This window comes from Sarcophilus harrisii, chromosome 2 (genome assembly GCF_902635505.1).
Source record: "Sarcophilus harrisii chromosome 2, mSarHar1.11, whole genome shotgun sequence".
NCBI lineage: Eukaryota > Metazoa > Chordata > Mammalia > Dasyuromorphia > Dasyuridae > Sarcophilus > Sarcophilus harrisii.
This window is the reverse complement of record NC_045427.1, coordinates 522,872,883-522,896,395: the sequence shown is the minus strand read 5'-3', so window position 1 is coordinate 522,896,395 and position 23,513 is coordinate 522,872,883. Positions and strand designations below refer to the sequence as shown.

The 23,513-nt window shown below is 32.6% G+C and overlaps 1 protein-coding gene and 1 long non-coding RNA gene across 5 annotated transcripts in view; one reads left to right on the top strand and one right to left on the bottom strand.

The window, feature by feature from the left end:
• RAB8B (RAB8B, member RAS oncogene family) overlaps positions 1–23,513 on the top strand; it is a 76,010-nt gene that overhangs the window by 6,853 nt on the left and 45,644 nt on the right. The window lies entirely within an intron of this gene.
• LOC116421844 overlaps positions 4,607–23,513 on the bottom strand; it is a 73,870-nt gene continuing 54,963 nt past the window's right edge. For all 4 annotated transcript variants that reach the window (XR_004232402.1, XR_004232406.1, XR_004232405.1 and 1 more), the window contains one exon: positions 4,607–4,879. This is a non-coding gene — a long non-coding RNA (uncharacterized LOC116421844). The remainder of the gene's footprint in view (positions 4,880–23,513) is intronic.

The window sequence follows — 23,513 nt, the reverse complement described above, 5'->3', positions numbered from 1 at the left end:
GGAAAATGAATAGGAGTAATTATACTTGAACATTTAATAAGGAACAAATATCCATTCCTGTACCCTTGTGGCATCCTTCCCTGAATTTTACTAGATATATTTTTTAAAACCTCAATTTAAAAAATGTTTTATTTTTTCCAATTACATGTAAAAACAGTTTTAACCTTTTTTTTTTTTTTACAATTTTGAGTACAAATTTCCTCCCACTTTCCTTCCCTTTCCCCTCATTAAGGAAGCAATTTAATGAAGGTTATTCATGTACAGTCAGGCAAAACACTTACATATTAGTTGTATTGACTAAACAGACTAAAAGGAAACAGACTAAAAAAAAATTAAAGTTAAAAAAATTATACTTCCCATCTGCATTCAGATTCCATCAGTTCTTTCTCTGGAGGTGGATAGTATTTTTCATCACAGGTTCTTTGGAATTGCCTTGGATTATTGTATTGCTGAAAATAGCTAAGTTATTCACAATTGATCATTGTACACTGTTGCTTCTTACTATATACAAAGATCTTCTGGTTCTGCTCATTTCACTTTGCATTAGTTCATGTAAGTCTTTCCAGGTTTTTCCTGAAACTCTGCTTGTCATTTCTTGTAGCACAATTGTATTCCATCACAACCATATGCCGCAATTTATTTAGCTATTCCCCATTTGATGGATAGCCCTTCACAATTCTAATTCTTTGGAACCATTAAAAAAATCTGCTGTAAATATTTTTGTAAATATACTTTTTTTTCTTACTTTTCTTTTTTTTTTTTAAATCTCTTTGAGATACAGAGTTAGTAGTGGTATTGCTGGGTCAAAGAATATGTACAACAAAGCCTTAATTTTAAAATGATATTTTAGGATGAAGTCTTTTTATTTACCTATTGACCTCTCCAAATTGTTGAACTGGAGTACATTTAAAACTTTCGTTTCTCTCCTTTAACAAATCAAAGTACTAAATAATACCAAATCAAAAATGGGTGAGATCACTTGGTTTACATTAGAAGAGCCATTTTTTTTTTTTTTTGTCTTTGCTCATTAGATTGAAACAATGCAACAGATGCCCATTAATAGTTTCTTCCTTATTTTTAATTGGCAGATGGGGCTGTTTGTTTCTGTTCTCTGTCCCATATAGGGAAGTAGGTTAGAGTTGTTAGGAATTTAAGCTGACTAAATCAAATTCCTTTGTAAAAGAGAATATGTACATTTATACTTATTGTATAGATTTAATTGTGTATCATTTACATATGTCTAGAGTCATACCGATGTTTAATTATTAATATATCTGCTTAGCAAAACAGCAACAAAATTTAAAACTATTTTAAAAAATTTTGGCCTATTGCCATTATATTAAAGAACAGATACAGAATATTCTTAACATAACATTTTTTGTATTATATGTTAATAATCTATTTAATATGATATGAAACTGATATGAAACTATTGGATGTGATCAAGTGATACTTTTAAAATTGTTTTTGAACTCCAGCTCTAGCTCTTTGAACTTGTCTTATGACTTTTTTGTTTTTTTCTCATTGTTTTGCATTAATTAGAATTTTAACAAAAGGTATTTCATAATAAGTCTTCATAATAACTGATGCTTACATAGTCCTTTAAAAAGTTTTCAAAACAATTTACATAAATTACCTTACTTGTTCTTTACCACAAACCCATGAAGCAGTAGATACTTCAGGTGTTATCCTCATTTTACAGATGAGGAAATAGACTTGGATGTGATATGCCAATGGTAAATGTCAGAAGTTGGACTTTTGAACACAGGTCTTCCTACTTAATTAAGCACAGAACACCATCCAGTACACTGTCATCTGCCTTTTAAAGTTGTCTATGGCTTTTGGTTCCTGGGATGTTATTTACAAGGCAATTATAAGTAGATTGAAATTTGAAATATAGTTGCTGTTTTTTTTTTTTTTTCCTGAAGATAGGCTGCAGGTAAAAAGTAGTAAGATGATGTAGCTTTTCATTGGTGCTAGAGTGATAATAACTAACATTTATATAATACCTACTGTATGTCAAATACTGTGACAAGCACTTATTATAGTCAACTATCAGCATTTGCATGTTTAACTTTTGTGAATTCAAGCATTCATGTGATTTTATTAATAACTTCATTTTTCATGCATATTTGTGACTATGTGCAGTAGAGGAAAAAAAATTGAAAGGCACTATGTGCCCTCAAGTTCTGATAGGTGCTCTCTGAGCATACTAACACTCCTGCCTCCCCCACTGCCTGTGCTGAGTTCCCAAGGGTCCAACCTAGTGCAGCATGAAGCAGCTCAGTCCCCACCTAGTCTGATTGGTATAGATCTGGGCCCAGAAGTGCTGAGCCTCCTCTGCCATAGAAATTGCAAAACTTGGAAATTACAAGCTGAGTTTAACTACTGAGCTAAAATCTTTCTCTTTTTTTACCTAAAGAAAAGAGTTCTTCAGACTTTATAACCCCTACACTTTCTGTCATACCTTTCCTGCATTATATATTTCATTGTTGCTTTGTCCATCATGTCATATCTAGACTAATCTTATTGCATAAGTCTGTTTCTAATCCAATCACTCCATTGATCTGTATTTCTTATTGCTTATCAAATAAAAATGAAACTTGATTTAGCATTCAAAATTTGTGGAAGTCTAGCATAAACTAGCACCATCTTAGAGTCAAATTGTAATATTTTCTGCTCCTTGAATTACTCTGCTTTTTTTTTTCTTTTTCTTTACGCCATTCACTTTGCAAAGTATGTTCTCTCTCATTTTCACCTTTGAATTTCCTATTCATTTTTTAAATTAAAAAAAAAAATTTAACCTTATCAAGCTTTACCCATCCAGCTTAAATGCTAATTCCCCCACAAAACCTTCTCTGATGGTATCTTTGTGAGAATTTTTTTCACCTTGGAATTTCAGGTAATTATTTTATTTTGAACCTCTGTAATGAATGACTAATGCATTATGGGGTATCATTAATATCTGTGTACTTACACTCCTGTTGGGGTCCTCAAACTATGGCCTGCGGGCCAGATGCAGCAGCTGAGGACATTTATCCCCCTCACCCAGGGCTATGAAGTTGCTTTATTTAAAGGCCCACAAAACAGAGGTTTTGTTTTTACTATAGACGGGCCCTCCAACAGTCTGAGGAACAGTGAATTGGCCCCCTATTTAAAAAGTTTGAGGACCCCTGTATTAGACTGTAAGGAAGCTCTATGAGGGCAGGTGGACAAAGACTTAAGGACTTTGCTGCACACAGGTTTGCTTAATATGTCTAGAATTATTTGCAGAGCTTCTTAGGACAATAAATTTAGAATTGGAAGAGACCTCAAAGATCTTTTATTGTGCAGGTGAGAAAATTGAAGAGCTGAAGTACCTAATTGACTAGCCAAAGGTCACAGTAGTAGAAAGTGTCAGGGGTAGAATTTGAACTCAGGTTCTGACCAGCTAGAGTGCTCATTCTCTCCTCTCCTCTCTTCTTCTCTTCTCTTCTCTTCTCTTCTCTTCTCTTCTCTTCTCTTCTCTTCTCTTCTCTTCTCTTCTCTTCTCTTCTCTTCTCTTCTCTTCTCTTCTCTTCTCTTCTCTTCTTCCTCTTCTAGTGAAAGAGAAAAAACACTCTAACCATACTTTATGTAGCTAAAAGCTAAACTCATAGGGTTACTTTGTATGACACGATTAAAACCTGACATTTTAGTTTTTCCTTGAGTGTTTTCCTTTCCTTAATACCTATAGCATTCAGTAAAAATTATTATTTTGCTCCTTGGCATTTACCCATTCTTGAACTTTTGGAGATTTTCCAGGTAGCTCTTTTTCTCCTGGGGCTCAGTATCTTAATTCTTAGTTTTTTAGTTAAAGTTTTAAAGTTCTTCATTTTTCTGTGTTAACTGAAGTTATACATACAGGTATTGTTAATCTCACATTGTCATCTGTCAGTCAATAAACATTTAGTTTACTTAAGATAGTCCTTTTTGTAGTCCTATGTTATCATTTAGAGTTTCAAAGCACTTTTAAAAAGTCTGGATAACATTGATTTCTACTTCATTAATTTCTCCATGGCAGGAAGTGGTCCAGGTTACAAAGTTTCCCCTATCACAAAGTTGTTTAGGGGCATAAGAATCTATAACTAGAAATGTTGCCTCGGTCCTATTGAGATAACTACATATTTTTACAAAGTGCTTTACAAGAACTGAAAAATCTGTATTTATTTTTTCTCAATCATTCCACTTATTAAAAATTGTTTTAAAGACAAAGATAAAGGAAGCAGATCTCTGATGAATTAGAATAAAATTTTGGGGAAAACCATTCTAATACCATGACCAATCTAAAAGTTGAAGTATGATCTTTTTTTGTTGTTGTTCTATACTGCATTTGTTTATTTAATATTGAAGTTGAATGCATAAAACATATTTTGTTTTTCTTTGTAGATATGACTTAAAAAGTATTTTTAAGTAATCCTTCCAAAACTCATCTAAGAATTTTGGAAATGCAAAGTAGTTCACTGCAGTTTAACTTTCATCTTTGCGGAGAACTATTGAATTAGACCATGAGTCTTTGTAGAGAGTTAATTATCTCAATTTGGAGATGATTGGTGCCACTTACTGACTGCTTTTGCTCAGTCTACTACTTGATAGCACTTTCTGTACCATAGTTGAGAGGGAGAAAATTAGAAAATCTCCTGAAGGTCACTCAAACTTTATTGTTCCTCTTATTTGCAGTCTACTTTATTATTAGGTGAAAGGTAGGTTAATTAATGAGGGAGAATGGAAAACTCTTGCCTAAAATGGAGTTTGAACATTACTAATGATTTTCACTCAGTTGCTTTGGTCCCCCTTTACCAAAGATCTTTAAAAGTTGATTGTGGTTCTTTAATTAGGTATGCAAATTAACATCCATCCTCTGAAAAAAAGCAAGCCATGAGAAAAAACTATCAGTATACTCAAAAAATATCCAAAGAAAATTAAGTCCCTGTCTTAAAGAAGTATAATATATATTGTTTCTAGGAGTTATTGATTTATTAGATTGCAATAGGAATTAGTATCTTTGGTTAAGTAGTCTTGTTTTATATAGAAATGGTCATATTGTTTTAATCCCTAGTAATACGAAACATAGAAAGAAGGCATGTGGCACTAGTCGCACAGCTTGGAAGTATCAGAGACAAGATTAAAACTAGTCCAGCACTTTGTCCTGTTTGACATATTGTCTCTGAGTTACAACAGCCTGTTTATTTTACAGACCCAGACACTGAGAACCTACGAAGATGGTATAATTTCCTTGAAGTCCCACAGTAAATAAGTAGTCAGCCTAGGAACCAAATCCAGGTTTTCTGCCTCTGAGTCTGCTTCTCTTTTACCACCATGCTCCTTTGTGGGAAGCAAATATGGTAGCACCAACTATATCAAAGTATCAGCATCTGTCTTTATGGCTCTTGCATTTACCAGGTTTGAATTCCAGTTTTGCCACCAAAACTCTAGAAAAAATATTAGAACATACACATACACGTCTATATACACATACCAAAAGATAATATTTCTAAGAAAATGTATTATCACTGTGCAGCCTATTTAACACAAATTAATTAAAACAACTAGAAATTTCTTCTAATTATATTCAACTTAAATGTTTAAGTCCTGTGATTGTTGTGGTAAGAACTGAAGAAGGAATGTAAAAATATATTTAATAGTAGTACATTCTTACTCTTCAAAAGAAGATGATTGTGAACAGGCTTGCAGTTCACATTTATGGTAATAATTAGTGCAAACACTTACTTAGTTTTTGAAGATTTGCAAAGTATCATTTGTAGGGTATCTCATTTGATCTTCACAATCTCACAGAGTAGGCCATATAGATATCATTACCACTTAAATATAAGGAACTTAAGATAAATGGGTAAAAGTAACTTGTCCATATTCACACAGCTGGTACATGTTAGAGACACAGTTCTGACCCATGGTTGGTTGACTCCAGATCTAAATTGTTTTCCACTATATGAAAATTCTTTCAAAAACTTATCAGAGAATATAAATGAGTAGTATATACTTCATAGAATTATCCTTAAAAAGGTTGCAGTGCTTAGTATATATGGCCATGATTAAGTAATTATTATGACTACTAAAAAATTGTAATTTTCATTAAATGAGAATGTTAATACTAAAGGAATCACAGAATCTTGTCTTTGAACTTGTAGTTTCTCTCTTTAGAGAATGAATCTATATCCCTTTCTCTGGGAGAAGTCATGTTTTATAGTCTTATTTGGCAAAAAAAAAAAAAAAATGGGGGGGGAGGGGGAAGCTTTCAGTGACTCATGGATACCAAGCTTTCAAGAAATATGTTAAGAAAGAATAATTTTTAAAAATCATAACAAAGCTACACCTTTCTATAAACCAACATAATAGATTATGGAAAAACACTATGTAGGAGAGAGGGTTGAAAAATTTATACTTTGAGGACTTCCTTCCAGTGGCCATAACTTTCAGGTTTGACACTGCCTTTTGAGAAGTAGTGCTCTATGCTCAGGGGAAAGTATTGCACATGTTTGAATTGAGGCAAATTCAGGATAAGACTTGAACTCAAAAATAGAAGGAAACATAATTGTAGTTTAAACCTTATCGCTGTTTCTTCACATTGGACCTGAAATATATTTTAGTAGTTGTGGGGCCTAGATAGAATGTGGTTGGAACACTAACTGTGAACTTCCTTCCTTTGGTATACTCACTTAAGAACTTTTATGTTAGTGTGATCTTTCTTTTAAGGATAAAAAAGCATGTTTTAGTTTATGCAACTTTTTATTTACCAATTTTTTCATGAGGTGAAGTTTTAATATATAGTAACACCTAATTTCTCTAGCAGTCTCAATTTTCTAGAACACAGTTGACAGCCAGGAAGAAAAAAGTCCTCAGAGTACCTAAAATTGATGTCACAAAGTCTATGACTTAACTGAAGTGAATATACTTTACTCATAAGAGTATGAAATCTCTGAGTGACTGTCTCATAAAGTTCTAAATTTGTCCAACTTAGTAGCCATTTGAATATTAGAATTAGCTGATTAAAGAAAATGGGTACATAGGAGAGACATACATTGACAACTAAATATCAAATAACCTAAGTATAAGCAGATAACTTTTAGTTTGAGACCCCACATACCTTAGTAGACCTTGAGGTTATCATTCTTTTACAGCATAATGCAATACTGTTCATAATGAACTTGAATTGTTGGGGGAAAAAGGTCAGTTTGTGTTTATTTTAATACTTAAGAAGGCAGCAAAGTATGTAATAAATTTCAGAAATGATAACATGGAAAAGGATTATACTTACACAGGTTTTAAGTTATATAAAGGCACAAGCTTCCAATTATTCTTGGCATACTTTTGTCCCTTGAATTTTCTAGTGCTGCATTCCTATGCTTCTGCTTCTCTGACAACTTCTTATATTTTCCTTATTCCTCATCATCTTTCTTTTTAAGGTATCTTTCAAGGCATTAGCCATAGACCTCTTTTTTTACTCTTCTTTTTATCTCATTTGCCCCTGTGATTTCTGTTATTCCCATGCAGAAAACTTCATAATGCATATCTTCAGGTTGAACTTCTTTTATTATTCTAACCTCTTATTTCCATTACTTTTTGAATATTTCCACTTTTATGGCTTTTGAGAGGAAATCTTGTTTTAATGGAAAGAATACTGAATTGGAAGTCAGGTAAGACCTGAATTCATCTTCTGATTGTGATACTGTGTGATCTTGTTTCAATTTTTAAAACTTTCTGATGTTCAGTTTCCTCCCATAATATGAAGATAATACCCACAAATGTTTCTGTTTACTTTATAGGTATAGTATGAGGATCAGATGAGTTAATATAATTAAACATTTATTAAATTCTTACTGAGTATAAAGCACTTTGCTAGGTATTGTGGATACATAGATAAAAAAAGAACATTTATAAGTTTGCATTCTGTTTGTGGGGATCAGAGAATGTTTGTTTCACTGAAAAGGTGGTACCTGAGGCAAATGAAGGAAATTAACTTGAAGGTTATTATCATATGTAAGCTTGGTAAATCTTAAAGCATTATATAAATGCCACTTAGTATTGCCAATACTGCAAAGTTAGATATTTACCATATTAATCTTTTCCATCCCCAACCCCCAACAAAGCTTTGTCCTTCTCCCAACTTCAATTTCTATTTATGTCACCACCATTTTCCATCCCAAGTCACTCAGGCTTAAAATCTCTAAATCATATTTGATTCTTCTTGGTTCTTTATTTCCTAATGATAATCTGTCAGATCCTATAAATTCTGCTTCCATATAGTTTAAGAGCTCTGTGATTTCATCAATTCAGGTACTCCTTCCACTAACTCAGATCACAATGACTTTGTAGATGATTCACTAATCTAGTGATAAGCCTTTTTTTTCCTTTTTTTCTTAGACTGGTACTCAGAAGACAAACTGTACATACTCAAACCTCTTCAGCTTATCAGGACCTGCCAGAAACTTTTGTTTTACTGGTCTAGGATCAACTTTTGAGTCACTCTTGATGTCACATTGAATTAGTACTTTAATGGAGTAATCTTAACAGTATCTCTCCCATTTGTTCTTTGCTCTACATCCTCATTGGGAACATCTCAGTTGAAGTCTCTATCTTCTGTTGTCAGGAGTGTGTTAGAGCCTGCTCATACTGCTTGAATTTTCAATGTGCCTATTTATACCTGAGAAACTGACAAATCCTACTAATCAAGGCTTGGTCTATTATTTTGTTGAATGTCTAGATTTAAGAAAATGATGAGAAAATGTTAACCATGCAGATTTAACATAAAAGTTTCTTTTCAAGAAAACCCGTTGTTAAGCATTTACCAACATACCCTATCTGTTTTCCTGAATGTTCTAAGGGTCTCCTAAATAGTCTTCTTGCCTCTACTTTCTCGGCTCTCTCATCTGTTAGTCTGTTGCTCAAGTGATCTGATCATGTCATTCTTCTCAGAAACCCAAAGTAACTCCCATTGCTTACCAAACAATCAAATCTAGATCCTAGCATTCTGATTCACTACAGTTTCATTTCCTCCTGTTTCTCCTATGCTTATTTTATTGTACTCTTATATTCAGTTATGTTCTTCTCATCCTACCCCTTTCCCATCTTCATATTTTTGTTTCATCCCTTGAATGGGCTCTTTAAATCTCTTCTTTTGCCTATTGGAATCTCTCCCTTTAAGATAATCTAGATACCACCACTTCTATTAAGCCTTTCTTAATTCTTCCAGTTAAAACTAATGTTTTCCTTCTTATATTTTTTAGTTTTAGATTTTTACCTTTTGCATTTCTTGGATTCTGCCTTCAAGATATCCTTTGTTGTCTTAAATCCTCTATTTTAAACTACTTATGTCATCTTTGTGTCCTCTAGATCTGACACAAGCCTTTCTCATGACAAACATAGTAAATATTTATTAAATTCTAGCTGGAAGCTTTACTTTTGTGAAGCAGCTAATTCCCTAATGATATAATAAAAAAAATAATTAAAGCATATATCAAGTTCTTACAATGTGCTAGGCACTATACTTTAATGCAAAGGTTATAAATACAATGGGGGAGGTAGCGGGGGGAAGGCAGCATAGTTTGAAAATTGTGAGCTGGAAGTGAGTTGCTTTTGAATAAGCTAAAGTGAGAACTCACCTTTCAGAGCTCAGCATTCCAAGGACAAAATCCATAGTTCCAATGGAAATGGTTGGGGAAAAGGGTGAATGAGATTGATGGTTAGAATGCAGATAGTATAGATGGTCAGCAGAGATTAGTTTTATTTAGGGTTATGATTTTAGATTATAAAATTGCCCAATCAATTTACTGATCAAAATTGGAAGGATGGGTTATTGGGTTTATATAGTGAGATGAAAGAATAGTTGTAGTTGTGTGATAGACCATTCAGTACTGGTCAGAGGAAGAGATGAGTGATTATGGTTTGTAACTTCCTGCTGAGGAGAAATAGTGAAGAGGTATGGTGCTCTCCCTGGGCATATATCTTGGAGGTAAAGCAGAACATCTCAATGTTAGAATTCCTTTACCTGGCATTTAAGTGCTCCATAGTCTGCTATAATCCCACTTTTTCGGTCTTATTTTATTTTTCCTCTCATATACTGTATGATCCAATTAAAATGCCTTTTCAAAGTACACTAAGTCTCCTTTCTCTGGACTTTTATGCATGCTGTTATCTATGTTTAGAATATGCTCTTTTTAGATCTTAAAGGAGAGAAAGGGACACCCATATGTGCAAAAATATTTGTGGCAGCCCTTTTTGTAGTGGTTGGAAACTGGAAACTGAGTGGATGCCCATCAATTGGAGAATGGCTGAAGAAGTTATGATATATGAATGTTATGGAATATTATTGTTCTATAAGAAATGATCAGGAGGATAATTTTAGAGAAGCCTGGAGAGACTTACATGAACTGATGCTAAATGAAACGAGCAGAACCAGGAGATCATTGTACATGGCAACAACAATATTATACAATGATCAATTCTGAGGAATGTGACTCTTTCCAACAATGACATGATTGAGGCCAGTTCCAGTGATCTTGTGATGAAAAGAGCCATTTACACCCAGAGAGAGGATTGTGGGAACTGAGTGTAGATCACAGTATAGCATTTTCACTCTTTTTTTGTTGTTGTTTGCTTGCATTTTATTTTCTTTCCCATTTTTTTCCTGTTTAATCTGATTTTTCTTGTGCAGCAAGATAATTGTATAAATGTTTACATATATTGGATTTAACATATATTTTAACATGTATAACATTGAATTACTGGCCATCTAGGGGAAAGGGTGGGGGGAAGGAGGGGAAAATTTGGAGCTCAAGATTTTGCAAGAGTCAGTGTTGAAAAATTATCCATGCATATGTTTTAAAAATAAAAAGCTTTCATAAAAAATAAATTTAAAAAAAGTACCCAGGATAAAAACTTGCTACCCATCTTGTGACAAAGCTAAGACATTTATTTATGAATTTAGACAATGAAGAAATTAGTTTTGCCTAATTATGTATATTGTTTACTTTTTTTTCTTTCAATGGGGGGGGGTGGGAGGGAGGAAAAATTTCTGTTAACTGAAAAAAAAAGCTTGGAAGTAAAATAAACAGATTACTATATGAGTGGAAAAAAAACAAGAATATGCTCTTTTCCATTCTTATTTAATTTCTGCTCTTAATTTGAGGTCCAACACAAATGCTCTGTCTTCCAGGGGCCTTCTCCCTTTAATTTCAGCACTTTGTTTTTTCTGTTTTTTTGCTGAGGCAATTGGGGTTAAGTGACTTGCCCAGGGTCTCACAGCCAGAAAAGTGTTAAGCGTCTGAGATCACATTTGAATTCAGGTTGTCCTGACTTCAGGGCTGATGCTCTATCCACTGCACCATCTAGCTGCCCTTCAGCACTTTGTTTATCAACTCTCAAATGCACTTACTTGCTATGCGTCATAATGTAATATTGTGATCTATGTTTATGGTTTTCCTTTTCATTAGACTGAGCTTCATGAGGAGGCATCTCGCACAGTGTTTTGCACAAGATTCTTAAATGTTTTTGAGAGTATTATCCTGTGAAATGGCCCTTTCAGCTAGTAATAAAAAATGTGAATTTAGGAGGGAAAATCCTTAAGCCTATTCTTGGGGTGGAGTTTGTTGCCATCTCTAATTAGTTTGAGAAAAGAGTGTATGAATAGCTTTGGGTACAAAATATTATCATAAATTCAAGAAGTTAGATTTTGATGGTCCACAAGAGTTGGCAGGCTTTTAGGGTGTCCTGGAATCTTTTGTGAAAGGGCTGGGGGAAACTCTAGACAATGCTTTTTCTGGAGGAGGGAAATATTTTAATTTGAAAATTCTAGCTCAGTTTTCTATGTTGAGCTGGTGAATTTTAAGTGCTGATGTAATAGCATTCTTTCTTTGTAGCAGCCTTATGAATTCTAATGAGTTTGTTTTCATTCATGAATAGGAACATATTTTAAATCTTTGAAACATCAATATGGTATTGATAATGACATCTTTAAATGAGGGTACTTGGGGCCAACTATGAAAACCTGGAAAGATATGACATGACCTCAAGTCCTATGATGCCTTGAAAATGTCTGATATCCAAAGACTTGTAAAAGCTATACAAGAGCTTGCAGTTTTCATCATCCTTGTATTTCTTAGCCTAGTGTTTCTTCTATCTCTCTCATGATGTTGCCTTCTTAACACTGTGTGGAGTGTGCCAGTATTCTACTGTACTACCATCATAAAAAAACCAAAAAAGTTTAGAATCACTGCCTTAGTCTCTGATTAGTACTTTGTGTTTAATAAATATTTGAATTGAATGAACTAAATATTTTATAGTGAATCTCAGTTTTACTGGTTGGTATCTGAAAGGCAGTAGAGACAACATCAAAGAGGCAGTACAGATATAGAAGAACCTACTATCCTGGTGACAGTAGGAGAGAGAATAAGAAAAGAAATGCTTAAAAGCCAACCCTAAGATTCATTTGGTGCTTATAGGGCATTGGCAGAAATTTGCTAATTTTAGATTATGTACATCTATGCAAATGTTGTCAGATATCCTTATTCAAGAACATCTGGCAACAAATTTCTTAGAGCAGTGAGTAGATCAGATCAACAAATCTGGAGATCAAGGAAAATATTTTTTCTTCCCCTATCATATTTATTTAATCAGATGGTATTTTATTTTTCTCAGTTACATGTAACAACAATTTTTTAACATTTTTAAAAATTTGAGTTCCAAACTTTCTCCCTCCTTTTCCTAGTCTCCTTTCCCCAAGACAGCAAGCAGTTTGATATAGGTTATACATGTACAATCATGTAAAACATTTCCAGTAAATCATTTTATAAAAGAAAACAGACTAAAAATTAATAAAAAAAGTAAAAAATAGTATGCTTCAATCTGTAATCACACTTCATCAGTTCTTTCTGTACGGGTGGATAGCATTATTCATCATGAGTCTTTTGGAATTGTCTTGGATCTTTATATTGCTGAGAATTCTTTCACATTTGAACATCATTACAACATTGCTATTACAATGTTGTAATGTTTCACTGGTTTTGCTCACTTCATTATGCATCAATTCATATAAAGATTTTTATAAAGATTCATATCAGATTTTTCTGAAAGCATCCTGGTCATCATTTCTTATACACAATAGTAATCTATTACAAGCATATATCATAACTTGTTCATCCATTCAAAAGTAAAATATTTCATTTAACTACAGGAATTGCAGTCTTTTTGTATTTCCTCTAATGCTAATACAAAATAACAAGTATTATGTGCAGTGAAAGATCTGAAAGAATGACTCTACTTTTTGGTTTACCATAAGAATCACTCAATCAGCAAACATTAATTAAGTATTCACTGTATTCCAAGGGCACCAAGATGGCTCAGTGGATAGAGTAGCAGGCCTGGAGTTAAAAAGACTCATCTTTTTTAGTTCAAATTTGACAGATGCTTACTAGTTCTGTAAGCAAGTCACTTAAAGCTGTTTGCCTCAGTTTCCTCACCTATAAAATGAGGTAGAGAAGAAAATCACAAACAACAAAATCTCAAATAGGGTCATGAGGAGTTGAACATGACTGAACAATAACAACAATGTACTAGGCACTGGGGATACAAAAAGAGGTAAAAGACAATTCCTGTCTTCAGAGAGCTTATAATCTATGAACTGTTCCTTGAAAAAATGGAACAGATGTTTCAAACTAGGTGAAGTTGGAAGCAGGGAAATTTAAGCCTAGAAAAGGAAAAAAGTTCTTAACAATTAGAGCTATCCAAAAAGGACTTCTAAGGAATATTACAGAAGAAAATCCATTTGATTTTTTCATGAGTTGAGTCCATAAGTTGGACTAGGTCATCTTTGAGTTCTTTCCCATTTCTGAACATCCATGATTCTGTGGTCAGAGGAAGAACTAAAGTATAATAGTTCTTTGCAGCAGCATGTTGTAAGAAATCCTGAGGGGGCCATATATCACCATGAAATTAATATTTGGGAGTTGATATTCTTTCTAGGGTGTGTTTCTGAAATGTGATAAGAGTCCCTTCTAGGCCTGTTAGACCTGAGAATCTCACCTATTTTTGGTGATTCATATGGGGACAAATGAATCTAGAAATCATTGCCAAGGATTAGGAAGTTTTAGGAATGCAAACTAAACACCTCAGAGGCCTAGATGAATTTTCCTCACTTCTACTAATTAAATGTAAGGCCTTTAGAATAGAAAGGTAAATTTGAAAAAAAAAATAAAAGAAAGAAATAATAGTTTATGTTTCTTTTGTCTGAAAATGGGATTTGGATTTCTGGATAAGGGCTTAAAGTATAGAAATTATCGATAGACTCTTGATTAGTGATGGAAATAAATTTAATGAAAATTATCTCATTAGATTATATTTCTCTATAGGCTTGTTGATCAAATAAAGTAGTCTTTAAAATCAAATCAAGAACTAGAGAGAAAATTGCTTTTTTATATCTACTAACTCAAATATCAGAGAGTATCAGGTACAAATAGGAAGAAGAAAATCATTTAAGAGATCCAGGAATTCACAGAAGGTAATGTCCACTAAATGGGGGCAATAATCAAACATACGACTTTTAGATAATTGTTAATATAGTGGATCGAGTACTGGACCTGGGGTCAAGAAGACCTGATTTGAATTTTGCTTCTGATATTTACTAGATGTGTGAATGTAGGCAAGTCACTTAACATGTTTTCCACAATTGTAAAATAAGGAAAGTAATAGAAAACTATCTTATAGGGTTGTTGTGAGGATTAAATGTGATAATATTTGTGAGGTAATTAGTGCAGGCACATAGTAGTTACTATGAAAATTTTAACTATTATTATCATTAGATATCCATATACAAATATCCAGAGTATAGCTATTTAAACAGAATGAGTTAGAGAGTTTAATATTCCCTTTGTTGTAGTGTATTCCCTTCACTGGTACAGATTGTAATCTATTTACTCCTTTATATTGTTATGCTATTTGAATCTGAATTTCCATACATCCTCTATAAAGCATCTAACCAATCTGAAGGAGGTCTTTTGTGGCTGCTGGCATAGTAATTGAGGTGTTCATTGCATGTCCATGTATACATTTGGGTGAGTATGCATACACACATATATACACACACTTTTATTTCATGTCCACCAAGCTTCTTTTTTGATCATACTTCTCCTTGATGATTTATATGCCACTACTTGCTCATAAGTCATTTTTGGTAATGTCTAATGGTAATAAAATGAACTAGAGATCTTAATGCAAGAAAGTAAATTTCACATCACTGAGACTTTGTAGCATATCTGATGACTGAAATATGGCAGCAGAAGGGTAAACTTTTTTTTAGAAAAGAATAGATTTAGATAAATGAAACAGTAGAGTTTATATTCATGAGAAGAAATCCATGAACTAATAGTAAAACAAGGGTAGAGACCTTTTGATGGAAGAATAATGGAGGGAGAAATAGAAGAAAGGTTATGGTGAGTGGGTAGTGTTTAAAAAAATAAAACAAAACAGACAAACAAAAATCCTGTTCCAAAAAAACAGAAATGTGTTCTGAGTTCAGGAAATAAGTAGAGTCAGAAAGCATTTATTAAATTCCTACTGTGTGCCAGGTACAGTACACTGGTGATGCAAAACCTAGCAAAAACATAGATCATGCCTACAAGGAGCTTCCAATTGAATGGGAACTATGACATGCAAACAACTCTATATAAACAAGGTATATACAGGATAACACAGAGAAAAGGCACTAGTTTTAAGGGAAAGTTGGAAAAATTTCTTCAAGAAAGTGGTAAAATCATAAGCCTGGCATATAGCCATTATATAATCACCATTGAGTCTCACAGCTATCTAAATATCTCCAAGATTAATCTGCTAGAAACAGAGCAGCTCATTTTTCAGAAGGTGCTTGATGAGGAGCCATACATACAATAAAAAATACTTTTAACACACTGCCTTGTTGGACACAGACATCTCAAACTTACAGGTCCAAATCTCAATTCATATCTTTTCCCCTAAACTCACTATTTCTCCTAATTTCCCTATTTCTAACAGGTTCTAATCAATCAGTAAACATTTATTAAATACCTACTAGTGCCAAGCACTGTACTAACAACTGGAATACCATTTTTCCTTCTATCACTCAAATGAACAACTTAGGAGTTTGCCTTGGCTTTTTGCTTCCATCTACTCCACTCACATCTAGTTGGTTGCTACATCTTCATTTCTACCTCCTTAACATCATTTCTATCCAACTCTTCTCTCTAGTGCAATTTTCCTAGGGTACAGCTTTATCACCTCTCTTCTAGACTATTATAATAGCTTACCAATTGGTCTCCTTGCTCCCTGTCTCTTTTTTTTCATGGTTACCAAACAAATCTGACTATGTCACTTCCCTTCAGAGGTTTTTCATTGCCTCTAGCAAAAAAAAAATGCAAACTCCTCTGGCATTTTAGGCTTTTCCCATCTGGTGGTAACTTGTCATTCAAGGTTTATTAAATATCACTTCCTGTCACCGATGTGGGGAATGTGTGGCCTGCAGGCCATATAAGGTTCACAAAATCATTTGCAACCACAGCTGATGAACTGAAAGCTAGGTACAATAATTTCATTGCTTGAATTCTATAAGTTGATAATTTTGTATGGTCCACGAATGATGTTATAAATATCCAAAGGGCCCTTGGCAGAAAAAAGGTTTCCGATTTCTAGTATAGATTGTCCTTCATGATCAGAATGTTCTTCCTTTTTACTTCTGCCTCTTGTAAACTCTTGTTTCTTTCAAAGCTTAACTTAGGTGTTACTTTTTAGAAGACTCTTCTGGTTCCTGCAGTTGTTCTACCACAGCAATTTCTTTTTATGGGTTTTATATATATCCAGTATTTGCTTATCTTTGAGCAGGTATCCCTCCAGTAGAGGAACACTTCCTAGCTGTGTAATTCTGGGCAAGTCACTTAACCCTGTTTACTTCAGTTTCCTCATTTGTAAAATAAGCTGGAGAAGGAAATGATAGACCATTCCAGTATTTTTGCCTAGACAACTCCAAATGGTGTCACAAAGAATCATAAAGGACTGAAATGACTAAATAACAATAATAAGGCTTCTTCCAACTCTGAGGTTTTATAATTGTGAAGGACTAAGGCATAGCTAGCCCATTCAGGACATAACAGAACTATCAGTTTTGAGGAATAGGTTGTATGTGCTTTTACTGTATCATGAGTTTTCATCTATTAATGTGTATGGTAAATTATAAATAGTGGGGAAATTTTTTCTATGCCTTGTAGATATATTAAACTGTCTTAGGAAAAATTTTAGGACAATCTATTCAAAGCAATTTGACTTAAATAATTCTTTAGTCTTGTGGGGTGGAGAATTGTTTTTTCGTTTCAGCCTTTTCCTTTATGTTTCTAAAACTATGTCTAACAAAAACTAATTCGAAATGATTGGATCTATCTAGTCTAATTATCTTATTTGACAGATAGATTTATGATTTTTAAAGTAATAATGCTAGTTAAATTTCAAAGCCAATATAAGAATATTGACCTTATGCAGGGAGATTTCTACACCACCATATTATCTTTCCTAATTTATTCTAGAATATTATTATGGACATGTTAAGTGCTTTAAGTTCTGCTATGAAAATATGGTTTAGTAAGAAACTTTTTATATATCATCTCATACTTTCATATGAAATTTTTATTTAAAATTAGTTTATTTAAATTTTACCAAAAAGCTTATTAAAATTCTTTTCTTTCTTCAGGCTGCAAATTAGTTACCAAATGCTATTAAAGTGCTGTCTCTGACTTTGTCTGGAATAGAAAGGACCATGTAAACATTAGCCTGATGTATATAACAAATATCTAAGGCAATTAGAACAAGTTCATCTGCTACAACTCTAAATATACTTAAGAGAAAGCAATCTGCTCCTTTTCTAGTGCTGTCACTTTTTTTTTTTTACTCTTACTTAAACATTTACTTTTAGTTATCAGTTACTCATCTTGCTTTGCCTGACCCAATTTCTCTCAGCCTTTTGTTTGTTAGAAGTGCAAACTTAGGTAGGTGGAACTTAGATAAATCTGTTAAGGTGTCTGTTTCCCCTTTGAAACTCTTATTAATAACAATGTTGAGTAATCACTACTTCAGGGGTTTCTGATCTTTTTTTGGCTGGGACATGTGGTAGAGAAGGAAGGACATACGGAATATTACAGGCAGGACTTTTAGAGCCTAATTTTCACATTATAGATACTTGCCTTTTTCCTTCCATGTAATTAGTATCTTGTCTTACATAAAAATAAAAGGTCAGAAATTGAATGATTTCTTTAAAAGTCCAATATTTAGAGTTGTACCAAAGTAATTTTTTAAAATCAGGTGGTAATCATTACTTTAAGGCGGTTGTGTCAAACTCAAATAGAAAAATGATCCTTGCAGAAAGATCACAAGTGAACATTATCTATATTGCATTGTGTTTTTATTTTGCTAACTATCTACCACAATAGCATTTTAATCTGACTCTGGGAGCATTCAGGAGTTGTAGGGGCCTCATGTAACTTTTAATTTGACACCTCTACTTTAAAGTATGTATTTGAAGAACATTGCCTTATCTTAAATTAAGCTTTTGTCTCTTAAATGATTTTTAGAACTGTATTTTATGGAACCTCTTTTTATAAGATAGTAGAAGAAAGATCATGGTCATAAATGAGGTTTCTTTGTTTTATTTAAGATATGTGCCATGGTTGGGTGGAGGAGGGAAGAATGAAGGACTTACCATAGGGTTATATATTTTCTTGATATTAAAATTTTGGATTTTAATTCTACCTGTTAATTACTAATTTTTTTTTTTTTTTTTTTTTTGGTGAGGAGAAAAATGCTAAAAGGATACATTTTGTAGATCACAGGAAATGAAATAATATCAGAAAATATTTTACAGATGTTCTTAAAACTAAAGCCAAATTGAGTGAATTCTTTGCCCTTTACTTGTTGGGTGTTTGGGAAAGTAGTTCAACATGGCATAAATTTTTCTCCATATTAATCTACACATACTCCCCAGACTTATCACTTAACAGGCTTACTTATTAGTCCTATATGCTTATTTCTGGTGCTCAGTCTGATGAGAAAATGTAAAAGAAAATTTAAGGAAAGGCTTTAATTTGAAAATTATTGTACTTTCTATATTTATAAGAATTTAACCAAATTGAGTTTTCTTAAAATAAGTCATTATAGAGAGAAAATACAAACTAATGTGAAATAATGTAGTTGTCCAAAAGCCTGTCTCAATTGAAATCTTAACACTGCAGTTTGTTGTTGTTGTTGTTGTATATTGGATATATACTAAACTTTCCTTCTGTTACCATGACTTGACTGGTCAAACATTTAATAAATAATAGATAAAAATGAAATATTATTCATCCTTTATTGCAATTTCTTGAAAGTATGAATGCTTTTAATTTGCTGCTAATTTAGCAAATACTTTTTCCAGTCTTACTTGATCTAGAAGCAGAAAATACAGACCCATCTTATAAACTTTCAAGGCAGTATAAAATAACATAATCCATTTAAAGCAGGAATATAATTGGTATATATTCTGTTTCAGTTCATGTTCATCTCTGAATCATATTCAACCCAATCAATTCAACCCAATTATGATTAGAAAATTATTAGAAAATTGGAAAATATTCTTTTCTACTTAAGGAAAAGAAAATAGTCCAGTTTGGATTCAACAAACTTCAAAATTAATAGTTCTAATTTGAGGCAATTTTTTCTAGTAAAAAATAGTTTTAAATGAAAAAAAAATTCTAAGATACAAAATGCTTCTTATAATTGGATGAGAGAAAAGAAATGACACCTCTAAGCTTCAGGTAGAATGAATCAGAATAAGTAATATAAATATTTATGTTTAATGGAAAAATTGCCAGCTATTGTAGTTCCCTAACTGTTTAGTGACTTATAGAATCCTTTTAGTCAATTGTCCAGTATTTGGAACATCATCAGAAGATATTAGAACTTTTAAACTAGATCCCAAAAGGCCTTTCCTCATATGTAATAATCCCCAGATGTGTGCATATTGTTATATACTCCCATGGTGAAGGATGCTGGATGAAGCATGATATAATTTAGCTTTGCTTGCTTGCACATTTTCAGGATGTAATTAAAAGCACATGTCATTGGCAATAGTTTGCTGTGATGTTCACTTATATTTTTATTATTACATTATTTGGCAGGAGCCTGAAATGTGTCATAGGGTCTAATTCATCTAAATTTTTTTGTTTATTTAAGAAAAGATTTTTTAGAATCTGCAAAACTGATCTCGTACTATATTGTGAGTATTCTGCCTTGCAGTTATTCTACTTGTATAGCCATGAGTAAATTCAGCCTACTGGTAGATTTTGCTTCATTAGTGGAGATTTTCAGTTATAATTATGGTAATGCATAATTCCTATCTATAGCTCTCTTTAAAAATAAAGTCTGCAGTGAATAAAAATGTTCCAGTTCCAGTTTCACTGATGAATTTACGTTTTCATGTTTTACCTTCAGCCAAGTACCCATTAGTGCAAACAGCAATACAAAATTCTCTTCATAAAGTAGTTGCATTATTTGAATTTATACTGCATACTTCCATTGGGCTGAAACCAACTGCCATATTTTACATAATTGCATGTGACCACTTCATGAAATTCATTATTTTCACTAATCAGCACTTGTGATCTGTCCAACTAGAATTTGTGTTTTCTTACATTGGTATTTTATTTTTTTATTTTGCTAATATCAAAGTTGATCATTTTTGTTTTAGTATATATATAAATGGAGAAATTCTAGTTTGTTTTAATTTAAGTTTGGTCAGATTCTTCCAAGATTTACTTGGAGTATAGTGCTATTGAGTGAGCAACCCTTAGGTCACTGACTTGTCAGTAAATCTCTCTAGTGTGCTAAATTGTACTCAAATGTCCTAAAAAGTAATTATATCCTCTTAAGATGTCTGCATTACTCAAATTTAATAGAGTTACTGTAGTAGGTCTATGTTCAAGACTATTATAATCTATCATTCATTTAAATTATGTATATACCAGTTTTGTAGCTATGGCTATTTATATTGCAAATTTATCCTAGCATCATTAATTTTAAAGTGCATAAAAACTTGTTATAAATTTAAAAGCTATAAGGCTGCTAATAAACTACCTTATAAGGAGGTTTGATGATGGCAGATTTTTAGAGAAGTTCTTTCAGCTTTTTCTCCTGAATATAACATTAGAATGGAGTAGTTCTAATCTCCTTACCACAACATACATTTTTATTTACTCCTTATTCTTAAGAACAAAATAAAATCCTCATAGATTGTACTGTATAAGGCAGGGGTCCTCAAACTACGGCCCACGGGCCAGATGCGGCACCTGAGGACGATTATCCCCCTCACCCAGGGCTATGAAGTTTCTTTATTTAAAGGCCCACAAAACAAAGTTTTTGTTTTTACTATAGTCCGGCCCTCCAACAGTCTGAGGGACAGTGAACTGGCCCCCTATTTAAAAAATTTGAGGACCTCTGGTATAAGGTATGCCAGGATATATACCCTTCTTTCCACCAATTTTGTCAAAACAGGATTTCAGGCATTTATGATTTTAAACCTTTTTCCCCCTCCTTTCAGCATATTCCCCAGTTGCAGAATAGAATAACTGATCATGGAGCTGAATATTATTATAGATAAAATTATTTTTGCTAGGGTGCCAATTTCTTTGGCAATGGGTATTCTTAGTTCATAACACTTGACAAACCTTCATGTTTGAGAGTATAAATTGATGCATATGCAACACCATAGTCTTACATTAAGAAGACTATGCTAACTAAAACTGTTTGGTATTAAAATCCCATTTGTACTATTGTTTTTTTCTGCTCTGCTATAGTCAGAACTCATGATTAGTGGTTTTGAAGGATCCTAAAATTGTTCTTTCAGGCTTTGTTTGGCCAGTTAGATACTTGGCCTGTATATAGGTGAATTTTCTCATAGGAGTAGCTAAAGTAAGAATTTTGTTTCATGGGACTTGTGATTTAATCAGGAATTTCCTGTAGATCAACATATTCCCTGGAACTTTTAGTCTTGGGAGAACTTTAACGGGGGACATCGAAAAATTAAGTGATTTACCTAAGGTCTCTTAGCTTGCTTATGACTGAAGCTGGAATTGAAATCAATCTTCTGACTCAGAAGCTTGTTTTCTACCCCTTATACCAAACTGCCTTTCTTAAAGCGAGAATTTTAATACTATTTCTATTCTAATTTAGCATGTAAGGTTTTGGAGAATGAAAAGTTATGCATCATTTTAAAATAAAGCTACTTAAGACACAGAGGAAAAAGAAGATACATTATTGCTTTTGTTTAGTCTTTGAATTAGAAGCAAAAACATGCAGTTTGAAATTAGTCTTTCTTTTTTTCCTAAAGTCTAGGCCCCCTAATGCAACAGTATAGAGCTCTTATAGTTCCTAATTTTAATATATTACTAGAAGTTCAGGACAAATAACCATTTGAAAAATTGCTTCAAATAAGTACAACTCTGAGAGCCCTCACCCCTTAGAAAATTAACAAGATTGACCAAAAAAAAAAAAAATGGAAATAGCTTCTATTAGAGAAATTATAGAAATACAAGCATACTAAATTTATTATTGTTATAATTGAATTGGTCTGACTCTTTTGGAAAGAAATATGAAATTATGCTTAGTATGTGAATAAAATATCTGTATTCTTTGCCTAAGAGGTAAAACTGCTGGGCATATTTTCCAAGGAGACTAAACATACAAAGAAAGATCCAATAGATACTAAATATTTATAGCATCACATTTTGCAATAGCAAAAAAAAAAATTGAATCCAAATTGATGCCTGGATTTATACGTTGTTTAGTTTTGCTGAACTACTTTTTCTTCCTTTTTTTAAAAAAAATTCATTGTTGGAAGGAATTACTCTGTTTGGGAAAGGTAATTAGCATATATTAGGAAATTAAGATAATATCAAAACAAAAGATCATTAAAATTAAAAAATAAGATATTAGATTAAAATACAATCATTTATATTATATTCATATATTATAATCATAGTCCCTCAATATAAGGGAAAACTTTTTTTTAATGGTTATCCAATTTTATGATAAGACTCAAGTATAACATGTTAAAATAATTCTTTTAAATAATTTGAATATTATCTACTTTATTCACATTCATTTGCTAGCAAAGACTCTTTTGTGGATTTAGAATGCTATAAAATCAAGCCTTTATTAGACTGGTCCAATTCATTTCATTTCATTTGTATGTATATCTATTAAATCAGAGAAATTAAAAAAAAGATATAGTAGATATTCTAATTTTCTATTCCATTACACAGGATAAACTAATATTTTATTTACCAGACTATTTTTTACTCTTTCAGGCAGACTTTGTTGCATCCATTCTGTTTTTTTTTTAATTAAAGTCACTTTATCTTGTCATTTAAAAAAATGTTATTGATATTTCCAGTTTTTAGGTCATCTTAATTTCTGAACATATCTATGCTCACTTT